The sequence below is a fragment of the Heteronotia binoei genome, chromosome 10 (genome assembly GCF_032191835.1).
Source record: "Heteronotia binoei isolate CCM8104 ecotype False Entrance Well chromosome 10, APGP_CSIRO_Hbin_v1, whole genome shotgun sequence".
Taxonomy (NCBI): Eukaryota; Metazoa; Chordata; class Lepidosauria; order Squamata; family Gekkonidae; genus Heteronotia; species Heteronotia binoei.
This window is the reverse complement of record NC_083232.1, coordinates 54583867-54600428: the sequence shown is the minus strand read 5'-3', so window position 1 is coordinate 54600428 and position 16562 is coordinate 54583867.

The following is a 16562-nucleotide window of genomic DNA, read 5'->3' as shown; positions in this document are numbered from 1 at the left end:
TTTCTGCAGCCAGTGTGCTACACTGGTGCTGAGTGGCATCAAATTTACCCAGTTTTCAAGAGGGAGAACAAAGGGTTGCAACTCCCTCACCTCCAAATTGCTGTTAACCTCTTAGTTGTTTTTTAAAAGGGGAAGGGGAGAGATTTTGTAGGTGCTCCTTTCCTCTGTTGTGCCTCTTCTATTCATGCCCTCTCCTCCACTCCCCCTCAGTGCTGAATGTTGTGATTTAACCTCAGCGTTCTCTTATTTTAACATCATCTACTGCAGACATGGGACTTGAAGAAAAATATTTGGTCCTTTATAGAAAACCTGTGCAGGAGGGAAACTGTTTCTGTTCTGGTAGGTGGAAAGGTTCCATAATGGTGTCTCCCACCAGTTTATGACGCAGTGGAAAGATTTTAGGTTTCCAGCCTCTGAGCTCTTTCAAGAAGACTTGAAGCATATGCACCAATGGATGGGAAAGAATATCTTCTCTGTGTCTTAGGACATTTTAGAGTGCATTATCATTGCTATTAAAAATATAGGCACCTGTGTCATCTAGCTTTCAAGAGTTTCAGATGTCAAAAGAAGAGTGGAAGTTACTACTTGCATTCATTGTCTTGAAATGCTGGGGGTTTTTTTTGTTTTCAGTAGTATTTAACAAATTGCACTTTCAGTAGACTAGTGACTCAACGAAAGCTCATACTCTACCACAAATTTTGTTTGTCTTTAAGCTGCTACTGGACTCTTTGCTACTGCTACAAACTAACACAGCTATCCATCTTGATCTACCTGTGTTAATCCATCTATTTCATCTATTACACCATTGGTGCTCACGAGAAGATTCAAATAAACACTTATGGACAGGTCAGACCCAGTAAGGTTTTATACCATTGGCACAAGTGGTACAAGGTAAATATAAGAAAAGTCTTGCTGGGTCAGAACAATGAGCAATCTAGCCCAGCATTTCATTTCTCACCATGGCTATTCAAGATGCCCCAGACTAAAGCATTGTTACCCCCTTCTGTTGAAATGGATGTCCTCTTTACAATTTCCAAAAGTATTTTCTGAAATTACAACGAAATGAAAGCAGATAAAGAAGAAAATGGGTGAACCCTATTTTAAAACCTGGAGACCTGCATATCTTGAATGTAGGCCATCACTATTGTGAAATTCAATTTTTAAATCTTTTTTACATTGCTTTATTTGACAGGCTTTTGAGATATGAGGTGAAAGCCTCATGTTTATTCTCAGTTTAGAGTGGATGTGGTACTGAATGGTTCCTATTATTCCCTCTTCTCCCCCCTCCAAAAAACACCTCTGACATCACCTACTTGAAACTTCAATCAGAAGGTGAAAAAGTATTCTGTTTTAAAAAAACACTCAAAACCAGTGCAGTTATTAGTATTGCTGAGGAGGAACAATGTGGTAGTCCTCCAATGGTGCTGTTGGACAAATTTCTATTTAGCAATATTGGACCAAACACATGCTTGTATGCTAAGTACCAGTTGTGGAACACGTTCATCCACAATGACATTAAAAGTAGCTGAGAATGGGGTGCTTCCTCTAAATTGTTGGTTTCAGTTTATCGTTTCCAACTGGTATGTTCAAGGATTATATTTACATTGAATCCTTATGTATCTGAAAACTTGGATAATGTGTTCGATATATCTAAATCGATAATGTGTTCAATATACCTAAAATCAACTTGTCAGAAGAAGAGATTGGATTTATACTCTGCCCTTCACTTGGAGTCTCAGAACAGCTTACAATCTCCTTCCTTTCCCCTCCTCACAACAGACACCCTGCAAGGTAGGTGGGGGCTGAGAGAGCTCTCCCTGAACTGCTCTTGAGAGGAACAGCTTTGCGAGTTATGACTGACCCAAGGTCATACCATCCGCTGGAGGAGTGGAGAATCAAACCCAGTTCTCCCAGATTAGAATCTGCACACTTAACCACTACACCAAACTGGCTCTCAGAGGCTGGTTCCATGGACAGATGAGATAGATCTTTCTAGAAACCTAAGAAAAGCTCTAAGTTTGCAAAACAAGCTGAAAACTTTTTTTTTAAATAGGGTTTAAAACCTTCCAAAATGATAGAAGCAGCACTGTTAGCTTTAAGAAGCAAATGCTCTCAGTGGCTACTGCTAGCAACCACAATGGCATTGCCAGACTTGGTTTCTGTCAGTAAAAGGGAGGGGCACAGTCCTTTCCAGAGCTGTTTGGTCTTTGAGGTAGAACTAATTGGGATCTGGCACAGCAGCAACAACCAGGTGACATGCTAGCATGTAATTTATATGGCTTCCCCAGGCCAGGTGGCTGTTTGCTACTGTCCTACAACAGCCCACCCACAAAAGCCAGTCTGGTATAGTAATTAGAGTTTCAGATTAGGATCTGAGGGACCCAGGTTCAAATACCTACTTTTCCTTGGGAGCTCACTAGGTGACCCTGGGCCAGTCACACCCACGCAGCCTAATATATTTCACCATTGTTATGAGGCTAAAATGGAGGAGAGAAGAATTATGTAAGCTGCTTTAGGTTCCAAGCAGGGAGAAAATATATGAAGTAAAATACAGCTGAAGATGAGGGGGAAGATAAAAGGTAGGTTGAATGGTGAGTGGGAAGGAGAGAAAGAAGCTGGGAAAGTTGAGGATATGGAGCTGCTAGGAGAGAAAATGGACTCCAATACAGGTGAAATGAGGTGTCCTCCATACCTTGCAGATTCCCTACCATGCCACTGTGCCCAGCATCATGCAAGTTGGTTAAGCTTAATGGCTGGTACTATACAACTGGATTAGACTTTTTCAGGGAAGGAGAGAAAACTCAAGATGGGGCAGGTAAAGATAGTGGGTGGAAAGGTGAAAATGAAGTAGGAAAAGGGAAGAGGATAGGCTTTCAAGAAAGGGAAAGGACATCATGGGGGAGAGGAAAGTTCTTACAGGTTTGTTTCTTGTTACAATATCCCAAAACTTTTAGAAAAACACCCCATCTCTACTAATAATGATAGAGGAGCTGTATTAGTACAAAAGTAGATAATCATGGGCAGTACTTGAAAATTAAAATTAAGATCATGCTATGAGCAACAATTTACAGTAAAGAGGAAGGCAGGAAAAATACATTCAGATGCATGTTAAAAGGGTGGATGTAAGAATCTGGACAGAAAAAAGACTGGCTTTAGTAAAGCTGACAGTTTCACAAACTTTTATATGTTTGCACACACAAGTATAAAGCAGTGGTCAGTGGGAGATTTGTGTTAAGCAGCCAACAAAAGCTCAGCCCAAGAATCTACAGTGAATGAACACGTGAATTAAAAAACAGCCACTACACAGTTGATTAGGAGTAGAAAAGAGCAAGAATCCAGTAGCATCTTAAAGACTAACAAAGTCTGCTCACTTCAGATACATTGTTTATAGTTTTTATTGTCAATTTTTTAAGAATAATACAATGTGTTACTTTGTTAGTGGTAATCAGCATTAATTGTAACTCACTTCAGATATATGAAAGCACATACCCTGCCACAAATTTTGTAAGTCTTCAAGGTGCTACTGGACTCTTGGTGTTTTCTACAAGTACAGACAGACCTATCTCCACAGTTGCATTGGGTAACCAATATTTCTAGTCTCCAACCTCCATCTGTGAATACTTGTCTCACAACTGGAACAGGAACGCAGTTCCAGCTGGCTTGGTGTCAGGGGGTGTGGCCTAATATGTAAATGAATTCCTGCTGAGCTTTCTCCACAAAAAGCCCTATGCGAAACAATGGTGATAACGGGGTGTGGCCTAATATGCAAATGAGTTCCTGCTGGCTTTTTCTACCAAAAAAGCCTTGAGAAGCTCCATGGGGAAAAGAAAGGAAAGAAAGCTGAAGACAGGCAGATAAAAGTAAGTTGGGTGGTTATTGAGAAAGACACAAAGAAAAAAGTAGAAAAGAGAAGCTATGGGGGCTTTCATGAAGGGAAAAGAGGAAATAGCTGAGAAGAGAAATTAAATGACCTCCCCTTCCTGCAAGTCCTTGTGGATACTCCTCCTGTTCTGTAAGTGAGCAAGCAGAAAGAGCATTCCAGTATAAAGCACCACTGAAACTTTTGGGGATGCATTAAAGAGAAAGATGTTTGTGTTAAGGACCAGCTCATATGGAACAGGAACAATTCTTCACTCATCAAAGGTAGGTAGAAGTTTACCACAATCTGCAGATAAATGTTTGCTACAAATATTGATGATGGGTATATGTTGAAAATCATGGTATATGGTAACTGGCACAGAGGAGGAATATGTCTATTAAAACACAAATGGTTCTCATAGCAGACTGTGCATACCAAACATGAATACTTTCAAACCCACTGTGATTTGGGAGTTTGCCTGGGAAGCCCAAAAATGTCTGCCAGAGCAGTGTGCCTATTTAATGGTATTCCCATGCCTGCACAATAGCTCAGTCCCTGCCATGTCAGAAACACAAATCTTCTCACATTACATTTGGCAGCCTTGGGGTTGTCAATCCCTAATCTGCCTAAGCAGAAAAACATGTGAAAATGCCTGTTTGTGCCCATCTGACTGGCTTGTGCACAGAGGGTTCTGTACAACCATCTTCAGACTTCAAAGGGGCACCTGTGACTGATCCATTAGGCTAGCCTTTGAAAAGGGCAGATCCTGCTTCTCATGCAAAAATAGCTTTTGAGCTTCCTGTCTGGTTCCAGATTATTTTTCTAAGCAGCAAGTGGAGCAGAGGTTTAAGAAATATTAATCCAACTAATTCTGAAGATACATGAAACAATTTACCTAGGGTTGTATCCCACTGATGTATTATGCCAACAATGTCCCTTCGCTTTGGCACAAAGAGCATCCCTCAGGCATGAGTGTCTGCCCCCAGGCAAGGATCCTTGCACCAAAGGAAAGTCACCACTGATGGAAGAGATCCACATGATCCAACCCACTCTTCTTGAGACTCGGGGCACAGAATGTATTTTTTCTAGCTGATACCTCATCCTCACAGGACAATTTGACATGTTCTTCGGCAGGAAACTAAACTAAATTGTATAATTTAAAAATAACTATCCATCACTGTTCTGCATACTGAGATTTGAACCCATTGTACCTTCCCCCATGACCAGCTGTGTTCAATCATATTTGTGTATACCATGGCCGTAACACTTTTGCACATTGGCAGAAATGGGATCAACTGTCTCAAACCATCAAAACATTTAAAAAATGCACAATGCATGAAGAAATAAATTTGGTAAGTTATTGCTTGTAGTTCGAGGAAGCCCTTGGGTGGGGGGCAGGAATACAGATGCAGCCATTGAGTTTTCTCTTCAAATCATGTTCATCTTTTTCATGAAGGGGATAAAGAGAAAAATGTTTCATGAGACCACTTCCTCCTACTCTTATTTTAAGTTACTGCAGTAAAAATTTCCCAGGCATGTGTACATTCACATAAGAACTGCCTCTTTTAACCCCCTGCTTACATAGTGGTTCAATGTTGTGCCTTAGCAACACCCCCCCCCCCCATAGATCTCTTGAGGCCTTTCTTTCCCTTCTCCATCCCTCCTCCCTAAAACTCAGTCAAGCCTGCTGAGGCTTGGGGGGATGGGAGGGATACTAGAAGGTTTCTGTTTGGTAGGAAAGGACATTTGGCAGCTGTGTGGGGGATGGGAGAGTTAAGAGCTGGAAGAGTAGTGGGGGAAGGGCAGTTGGACTATCTACATCCTCAGAGAGCCAGGATTGCATATCTTGGGAGGTCTTCTTCTAGTCATAGTATTATTCAAGTGGTTCTTAAGTTACTAGAACAAATAGTCTCACATGCCTTATTCAATACGTTTTCCCCTACACACTTGATCCACAGGATTCACACACACACCCCGGTTTTAAAAGTTGATTCTTGCTGAAGCTTGAATTTAATTTAAAAGGGTCTCAAGAACAATTACCTGGAAACAAAGCCTAAAAAATACCTGACTGGTCTTTTCCCAGTTTAAGGGGATTCAGGGTAGCTAGGTCTATGTGGCTGTGCCCCCCAATACTACACCTTCCCCCTCCCTGAAGATATATTTCCATGAAATGTACAAATGTTATTTTTCAGGCTTTTATAGTTGTACCTTATTTAACTCAGCTGGTTCTGTCCTCACATACCAAGAGGGTGAAGATTTGACACCACATTGCTTCAATAACTAATATTTACATAGCTCTTTTTCCTGCATATTGAAAACAACTTACATGCTTTTTCTACAGAAGTTTTACAATCCTCCCCCTACCCCACCCCACAAGTCAGGATTGCTATCTTTACAGAAAGGTTCAGCCTAGAACAGTGAAAGGAAACACATTCACTTTTCCTACTCATATATGTACACAACAAAATTGTGATTGTGAATACACTACTGCAATGACACAATGCAGATTAATTCCTTTTTTAATTTTATCATTTAAACAAAAGCACCATTCAAAGGAATCTGATGTCCTTAAAACCAAGTTTTGCCACTGTCCTTAAACTATCTCTGGGATGGTCCTAAATCAGCTTAATCTGTTTTACAGGCTTGTAAATGTCTTTAAACATGTTGAATTTAACATACAGTGAAGATCTCAATTCAGCTTCCTGTCAGGGGTGACTAAAGCAAAATTGGAATGAAAGGGCTGTAGTTTTATAAATCATGTAAGAAATATATATGGCTCATTGAATAATTAGAAAGGCTAAGCCTGCAGTCTCACACCTATCACAGAGCAAAGTGGACTGAAGTGTTTTGTTATAGCACTGTGGTTTAAAACATATGACTTGTATTGTAGAACTTCATGAGATTTAGTGACAGCCAGTGAAGTCTACTGAATAAATAGTTGACTTTTATCTCTGTAAGTCTGCAGTTATAGTAACATTTCTGCTGAGGATTCATTGCATGGCTTTGGGCAAATCACTATTAGCTTCATTCAGTCATTTGCAAAATGGAATTAATGGTGATCCAACCAGAAGCTTTGCTATATGGCAAATGCAATAAAAACTATAAAAGCATTTTACAAACTTTATTGTTGATTGATTTCATTTTATTTTTAACCTGCTCTCCCTGAAATCAGTACCATTTCAAAAGTTACTGACTCAAAATGACTCAACTACAGCATTCTTGTTCAAAGGAGAAAACTTCCATATTTCCCAAGAATGGAAAGTTTCCAGATTACTAATAAATCTCTTTACAAATGACTGCTAAAATCATAAGACTGTCTCCCATCAAATAATTTCCTGTTTTCCTTTGTTATAATTTTGCCTTATTCCCCCTTCCAATGTATCTCACAAAGGATTTTTCAGAATGTCATTTGTTTGGTGCATTTTTTTCCTGACTAAGTTTATCAGACATGGAAATATAAGTTATATTTAATTGTCCTTATTCAATAGAACATTTTCATCTTATGAAAGGAGTGTCTTGTTTATTGCATTTTAGGAAGAAGTTTGTAAATTTAAAACGATTCTTAATTTCCATTCAGACTTCCAGTTATGTCATCACTTGAGGTTGCAAGTAGATAAGCTATTTCTTTCAGTCAGTCTCCCTTTCCACTTAATTGCTACCAATGCAAATTTAACTTGCAAAAGGCTACAGGGAGCATTAGCCCTGCAGACCACAGTGACAGAGGTTTCCCAGGTCAATTTTGAAAACTTGTTCTTTTTTATCTATTTCCATATATCTGAAGAAAGAAAATAACATGGCTATTTGTACAAATTTATGTATCCAGCTTGAATAAATATCACTAAATTATATCTAGATTGTTTAGCTGATGTTTATTTTAAATATTTTTATCCGAAAACCAACATTTCTACAATTAGGATACAGAAATGATCACAGGGAAAAAGTAATTTGATAATTTTGCAACCAACATAAATACTAGAAAGGTAGAAAACTTTCAAAACACTAAAAAACCCAACGTACTATAAAATGGGTGGATTGACTTCAGTCTTGTATGGTTTTATGGTTTTGGATATATATATAATTCCAATGGTCTTCCAAGATATTTTAAATACAAAGCAAGTACAGATATTCAGGATTTAAGGTTCACCATAATTAGCCTGTGTTAAATGGTTCCAAAAACATATAAGAATTTTGAATTTTGGTTTTATGTTTTTAATGTATTTTATTCTATGTTTTGTGTGTTTGTAAGCCTCTTGGAGCTCCATATGAAAGAAAGGCAGCTAATAAATGTTTTGAATAGATAACTAAATAAAATGTAACCTGCTGCTTGGAGTGCCAGAGGTTCCCCCTCAGTCAAAAGGTCAAATCACATTCAACCTGGTCAAGCATTCTTGGCAAAAATTAGATGGTTCATTGAAAACTAACTACACCTGCTAATTACTACCATGTGCACCTTTATAAGGACCAACCAAAATCTTTTAAGGGGTAGCCTTCATTAGCATACCATAAGAAACAAACCTCAGGCATTGTTTAGCACTATGTCCTGACTCCTGTGCTACAGGCATCTTTTTCTCCTGATTTTTTTTAAATTTCACATTTAACCAGGGGGATGATAAGTGCAGTTCGAAGGCTGACACTGTGTATCTTGGTTCTCTTGATAAAAGCAAGTTCAAATTCAGTATAGTGCTCTTTAGAACACACAGACATAATTATGTGAAATGTTTCTGCAGTACAATGTTTTAATCAATACAATGTTTCAGCAACAACCAGTGAAGCCTTTGCTGATCAAGAGAAGGTAAGGTAATAAATGGAGAAAGGAAAAAGTAACAGATTTTTGTTTACTCAAAACCATATGAGCAATATTCCAGATGCTAGCTCTGTTATTAGAACAGTGCAAAAAGCCTGTGAAGCCATTTGCTAGCAATACCTCTTAAGGAAGAGAGAGCTTTACACAGGCTAAAGAAGAACAAGCCAACTCATGTTTTTTCACAAGATCCAAAGGCAGGTTGAATTTATGTTTTTTAAAGTGTTATTGCAACATGAACAAACTAAAAAAAAAAAGCCCAGAGTTTTCTTGCCTATCGCTATTTTGGATTTTATTTATGAAGTCACTTCATATTTATATTTCATTATATTGTTATAAACATGCACTTTTGTCACTTATATGAGATCATTGTGAAACATTGTGAGAACTTCTTTGCAACTCAAGTATCAACAGCATCTGCCTGTGAATGATAAAGCCAGAAGTGAGGTATGTTCAGGGAAGAACATTTTGTTCCAGTTTGAATAGTTGTTATCACCTGCACTGCACCACCCTGCTACTATAATCAGATGAACTCCGAAACATAAGCTAACTAGTGCTCATGGACACACACAAGAATCTGGAGGAGAAAGAGGGTAGATAAAAATTAGGGTCTCCGGCCACTTTGTTTCTGGTAGGGTTTCTAACAGCTGCATGGGCAAGTCACTTAACAGGTGCAGACTTCCTTTTTTTCACAGCATTTCCATGTTGGCAAAAGCTTTATCTCTTGAATGTTTGCCTCCTATTTAACTTCTTAAAGGCACAGCATCCTTGTCACAAAAAAGTATTTTCTATAAAAGTTTGGAAGGAAATTTAAATTTGCAGGTTTTTAGAAGGTTCCAAGCACCTTGATTCTTCCTAGCCATTATCTGATTTTATTTTTTTCAATATTGGCAAAAAAAATTGGCTTATTTTTCCACATGTACCCCACCCCATCTCTCAAATTGTTCAACATGTATTCACATGTTTTCATGAAATACTGAACCAACAGTCCAAAATAAAATCCAGTCAAAGTCAGAGATGTAGGATATAGAAATACCAAAGGTTTAGTTATTCCTGTGAAGAGGGAGGTTATACAGCACAATTAATGCAGCCTTGCTTATTGAAATATATTGTTTTTGCTTGATTAGGCAATTCAAATACATTGTCTTTATTTGCTTGAAAACCAGCATTTAAAACTTTCACAGCAGTGGTTGATTCTGAAGCGGTAGTGCTTGGTTTTTGTTTCAAAATTATCTATTGTAGCACTGCACAAACGCTTTCAGAAATATTTGCAGAACAGTGCTAACAGGTACAAACCTATTACCTTGTGTTTTATACAGTTTTTCAATTGTAAACTGCCCTCAAACAGGACTGAAGAGGGAGCATAGACTATACTAAATAAATAAATGTCCTTTCCACTTATGGCTCTCTGGGATACTGTTTGTTTATGCATATGCTGCAATTTTACTCCAAATACAATGCATCAAAACTGAGTTCCTCTCTGCCCTTTGCAAATACCTATTATGGTTCTTTGCTGATTCTCATTTTGAAAAGTTACCATTCACATGTGAGACAGGCCCTGTCCAAAACCCCCAGCTAATACCAAAGGTAATTGAAATAATTATTACTAATAGTTTAGCGGGGATATCTTAATGAGCTAGAAAAGCTATATTGATTTACTGTAATTTTTTGTGCTGCTACTTACAACTATAAGCTTAGAAATATTTAGATGCAAAGGGATAGAACTCATTGCATTGGTAACATTTTTAAAAACTAAGATGTCATTGCATACATGAATTTTCGGTAGCTACATGAAAAGGCTTTACATTAGAAATGAGGGATTGGTGTGTGCAAAAAATGAGATTGTATTGTCCTAATGTTCACACCCTGAGATAATCTACTCTACACTACACATTTAAAACATAGCAGAGATTTGATTGATGTGGAAACAAACTGTGGAATTTAATATAGTCCTGCAGGATGCTTTTCAGAAATGCTGCTCTCTCAGGCTCTAGGGAAAAAACATTGTTTGAAGAATACTTGATAGAAGTCTCTCCAATTGTTATTTTCATAAAGTTCAAATTAGTTATTTTCATAAAGTTCAAATTAGTTTGAGTCATTTTACAGCAAAGTAACCAGTGAATTCGTATTATTCACTGACAAAGGCCTCTGTATTACTCGCATAGTTCCTCCACTCTCCTATTTACTTCTTAAAATTAGTAAACCATGATAAAAAAGCAACCATTTCATGTACAAAAACTTTAGAAATGTGCATTTGAGACTAGATACAAATAACAATACTGAATTTTCTTTGCACACCTCAAATTGCAGGGGATCAGTTAGTAAAGAACTAAGTAGAACTGCAATGGAGTTCACAAATTAATCTAACATTCTCAGTTCTAGTGTCTGATAAAGACAGGAATGGATTTATACATATAGTTTTTATTACAGAACGCTAAAGGTATGACAAAGCATAAATGATTATAAATCAATTAACTATTGGGGTATGCATCTTTGGACTCACTTATCCCAGTTGTCATACATGTCTCTTGAAGAATGCAATGCTAGATGCACTTCTTTCAAAATATGTATAATTAAAGTAATGGATTATGGTGCCAAGTAAGCGTGGTTGAAGTTTCAACAGAAAATATGCAAACCAGAACTTATGTAGCTATAATAAACCTTATAATTCAAGATACACCTTTATTTTTTGTTTACATAAAATAGTTTAAAATTACCTTAGTTACTTTGAATAGGATAAAAATAATTCTTAAAACATAAGATCAATATTTGCATGACAATTTAATAAAGATGTGTGTTAATTCCAAGATAAATTAAGCAGCTAAGATGCAGGTACAGAGAAGTACTTAAAGAATATAAATCTTAGTCCCATAGTCAGCTAGGAAGGAAATATTAAAACTACAGCCCTAAGCATATTTACTTGAAATTAATCGGATTTATTTCCAAGTAAATCTGTTTTTGGGCTGAGATCTTGTCCATTAGGTACCTAGGATGCTGAAAGATATTTGTAATAACACAGTGAACAAATTCATTTCAGTGGGACCATGCTTACAGTACTAAATATTAAACCTTTCCTTCCCCTTGGCCAAACAATTTGATTACATGTGTAGCAAACAAACCTACTTTGCATGAATGAAAACAACAGTTCTCCAATCAAATTAGTTCTGATCCATCCAAGCATCTGTATTGTCTGAAACAACAATGACCATTTTGATTTTTGGTTTTGAAATTTACATATTTCCATTAAAATCATTTTATATTATATACAAAATCAATTATTCCATTGAGACTACACAGATGCTCTTTCTTCTTTGGCAGCTAGGGCTTATGATTTTTATAAACTGCTTTACAGCCATCTTGTTCAATTCTATTATTGTTCTACATCTTGAAATCTATTAACAAATATTTGGGTTCAAACTTCAGCTTTATTTTGTGTCATATCACCTAATACTTTAATGAATCTTTGTTTTTCGTTAGAGATGTATGTGAACAATGTACCGTACATATGCAAACTTATACAGTATATTTCAAACCTGTTTTTGTACTGCTTAATAACAAAACAAACCCCACACACAAATTGATAACTTAAGACTAACCCTGTAGCAATTGTTATAGTAAGTGGATATTATATTGTTAACTGAGAATAGCAGAATTTCATCATATAAATTACTTTTTATTACTTTTCTTTTATGTTCTTATGTTAAAGATAACAAAAAAGCTGATCTACAATAAATTATGCAGACTAGCTTTTTCTTTATAGTTTTTACTTTACTTTTACTGTAATTGGTTAAAATACAAGTTATTTGTCAGAGATCTTTCCCCATTATATAGGTAATCATTTTATATATTCAAATATAATTATATGAATAGTAATAATATTAGCATGCCAGATAATAAATATTTCAGTACATTTATCAAATTTTACTAATATCCAATGAACCCAAAGGGAAGCACTAGGAATTAAGGTGTGGCTTAGCTTTCCTGGAAAGACATCTCTGCATGTTTCACAGCAGCATGAAAGAGAAATGCAACATTTTGTGCCACATCTTCATCTGTTTCCCTCTCATGCAGCTGCCAAAAGTACAGGAACCTTGTCAAGTGGCAATCTCTCTGAATATTTAGTGACATGTGATCAAGCAGCCCTTCAAATCCAGTCCCAGCACCTTACTGCCATTCAAAGTTCCACAAATAGTTTGGAAGCTTGTTTTTAAATAGATAACAAAATAGGTTCCCTCCCCCTGCAAGATTTTATGATATTTGCAGCTTAGAGTGCACAATCTTTGCTAAAACGAACAATTTAAAAGCTTCCTAAACCTTTTATATATATTTTTAAATCTTATTTTGCATTGAGGATGTCTCATGTCAACCTCTGCATTTTAAAGCAAGATGTGGTTTCCGATATAAAACAAACGAAAACTTTCAAGGACCTTAACCATTATTGAATGATTGTGGCCATACAGTTCTCTTAACGTTATGTGAACAGAAGACACAATGCAGAGTATTTTGAACATCGAAAAGGGCATTTCTCCAACGCGTCTTAAAAACTGGAGAGAGAAAAAGTGCAGACTGAGGATACAAGCTGCTAATGGAGTGCAAAGAAGATAGCTGCTGTAAAGGTCGAGAAGCCTCAGCTCCAAGTTGGTGTAGAATTACATCCGCCCCCACCAGAAGAAAGCAAACCCCAAAGTAAACTCTCCACCATCTATTGAAGGAAGAGGAAGCGGGAGAGGCTAACAGGGAGTTTACTAGCGCCCCCCCCCCTCCTCTCAGGTTGCTTCCTTTCTTAGGAGGCCCATCGGCAGCCCACTCAAAGGAAAGAAAACCAAGCCTCCCTACCAAACAAAAGGCATCCCAAAGGCTGAAATGGCGCGAGGAGGGGAACAACCACCTTTCGCGCCACAAACAGAAGAACCGCCCAAGTGTGCCGTGAATGGAGAGAAGAAGGAGCAAATCAGGCAGCCGGCGGCGCCCGCACAAACCAGGACGAGAGTGCTGATAGGTGCAGCCCTTGACCAATCGGAGGCAGCCCTGCTACAGACAGAGAAGCACATCCCCGAACTCACGCGCGGCTTACTACGATTACTACGGCTACTCCCATGCAGCTTGCGCTTGTTGTTGAATTGCAGACTGGCTCTACGTGAGGTGGTTAAGGCGCTTCCCCCGACCAAGGGTGACGGGTATACACTTTCCACAGAGCGAAGGGTGGCAGATGTGGAAATATAACAGTCATAAGGGTTGCTTTAAAAACAACAACAAAAATGTTATGTATGGACTTAGTTCCCCGGCTGGTAATGATTATGGAGGGAGGGGGAGAGGGAGAAGAGTGACTGCATGGTAATGTGCTTATGACACAACACAGGGCGAGGGAGGAATGGTGTTCGTATGAGTCAGCTGTGGATATATTCAAGACGATTAAATCAGTGCCCCTGGCATGCTATAGGAAGTGATACGTTATGCCAGAGGGGGCGGGGAGGGGGAAAAGCTTTAAAAAAACGCATACCGCAATGCTGACCAATGACATTTCCCCCTATTGATAATGGTGCTGGCAGGTTTGGGATAATTCCTTTCTCTGAATTCTTGCAACCTCAGGCGTCCATTTTCTCCAGTTCTCCACCTCTGCCCTCAATCTGCTGTAGAAAAGCAGAGTTTATACTATGCCGCCCCCCTCCCCCGCGCGCACACCACTTCTTATGAAACGTGTTGTCTGTACCCTCGCGGTATTCCTAAAAGCAGAGGACTGTCCTCCATGTTGTACGCACCCACATGTCAGGGAAACCTAACTGCTAAAATAGGGCAGAGTTCATTAAATCAGGCCTAAGGCTCCAGAACCGTATATAGCCATGTTAGTTCAGTTTTTCTATAGCAGGCTTATAGTTACTTGTAATCATAGTAAGTTCTGTTTTGAACTCTGGATTTCATAACCCTTTTCTGTACTCTATCCTGGTTATTTTACACACATAAAGTGACAGATAAAACTTTTCAAAGCCCATTCAAACCTGATTATAAGGTAACTTTTTTAGACTACTGCAAGAAATTCATAGTGAATTGTATTTTACATCTAATAATACTGCATCATATAAATCTTAATGTTTAAACTTCTCTGAGTGACTTTCTTTTAACTAAAAATACACCAATAAAATTTTGAAATACTTTAAAAATGCTTTGTATATTATTCTGAATGAAAACTTTTGCCAGTTGGTAAAGTGTACACTCCAATCCTTAAATTTGCTATTTAAAGTTCAGAGAACACACAACTGTTATTGGCATATACTCTTCAAAAACAAAACTGCCACACTCAAAAGTATTTTTCAATATAAAGATAAACCTCTTTATGTTAAGCACAATTTACTAGTTAACTATAAAATACTCAGGTGGAAATACAATAATATGTAACTGGCAAAATATACTACTGTAGTATTCAATGAACACCTTATTTTAAAATTTAATCTCTGCAATTCCAAAATGCAATAATTTCTTTATGGAGAAAATAGTTTCCTCTAAAACTGAAAATGCATTGTATGTTCCTCATTAGAGATTAACTAGTTCAAACAAAATCCTAGTACGTTTCTATACCTAAATGAATTCAAGGTTTTTGTGAAACAATTGTTTCCAGTTTTACAAACTAGATTTCCAGAATACTTACAACTTTTTGGGTTTATATGTAAATTACAATGTATTCCATAGGACTTCTATAAATAAGTATGTTTAGGACTGCAACTCTAAGCTTTTCTGTACTATTATCTGAATAGCTTTGTAAAACCTAAATATCAGTTTTGTCTTTTTAGTTTTTTTAAAGCAACCTGACCTTCAAAGATTTAACATCTAATGTAACAAAACATTTAAAGGGATACATTCTAACACAAAAACATGCACATTATTTCATAAACTTAATTGCAAACCAGAAGGACAAATGTAATTATTGGTAAAACACTAACAGAAGAATCCACATTTATCTATTAAACCAAATGCATTCCTACTTTCTTATTCACAAGAATTTCTAGAGGATTACAGGAATACAAAAGAATACAAAATTGCTGAAATACTCCTCGTTTCTGCAAATTAGGGTTTAGCTTTGTTCAGAACATAAAAATCAAGGGGTTTGATTTGTCAAAGAACGATCATAAATACTTTATTTTGTAAAATCACACATTACTAATATAACAATCTATAGTGCAATCTTGTACAGAATTATATCTTTCTAAACCCATGGAGTTTGAATTTAGAAGAGTGTAACTCTTTTAGAATTGCACTGCTGAACACATAAGATTTTGTTTTCCTCTTAAATACTTTTATATCTTATCATTTTCTTGCAACTACTATCCTGTTCTCTTTTTGTAAAGCATGCATTACATACTGCAATGTTTGATAATTTCTTTTGATAAAAAATACACCTAACAAAGACATTCATTGAAATTCATTCAAAATACTTTTGTAGACTAAAATTGCATAGTTTACTTGATCATTACAAAACTGAAACTAGCAAGTGATGAAACAAAACCATTTTTAGAATAATATAGTATTTGTGGAAATTCATCCATTAACTAAAAGTACTTTAGCCGTTCCCCATATATTTTCTAACATATCCCTCCCCTCCCGTTTTACAGTAGAATAAATGAAGCCTTTCACTAAAGTGAATTCTTAAACAAAACCTACTGGATTTCTATATATTAAATACAGTGGAGGCTTTCATTTCCGTATCCTTTCTTCATCTTCAGGCAACATTTTGTTTGCACTGGAACCAGGCTCCACACACTCTGACCCCTCCCCCCACAAACCCACCATTGTGCTCTTTACAAATGTTGAAAATTATGAATGGTTCCTTGAACCAAAGGGGGGAGGGGAGGAGAATGGTGGTCGGTAGGTGGGTGGAATCATACTCTGTATGCTATGGAAATCCAAAGG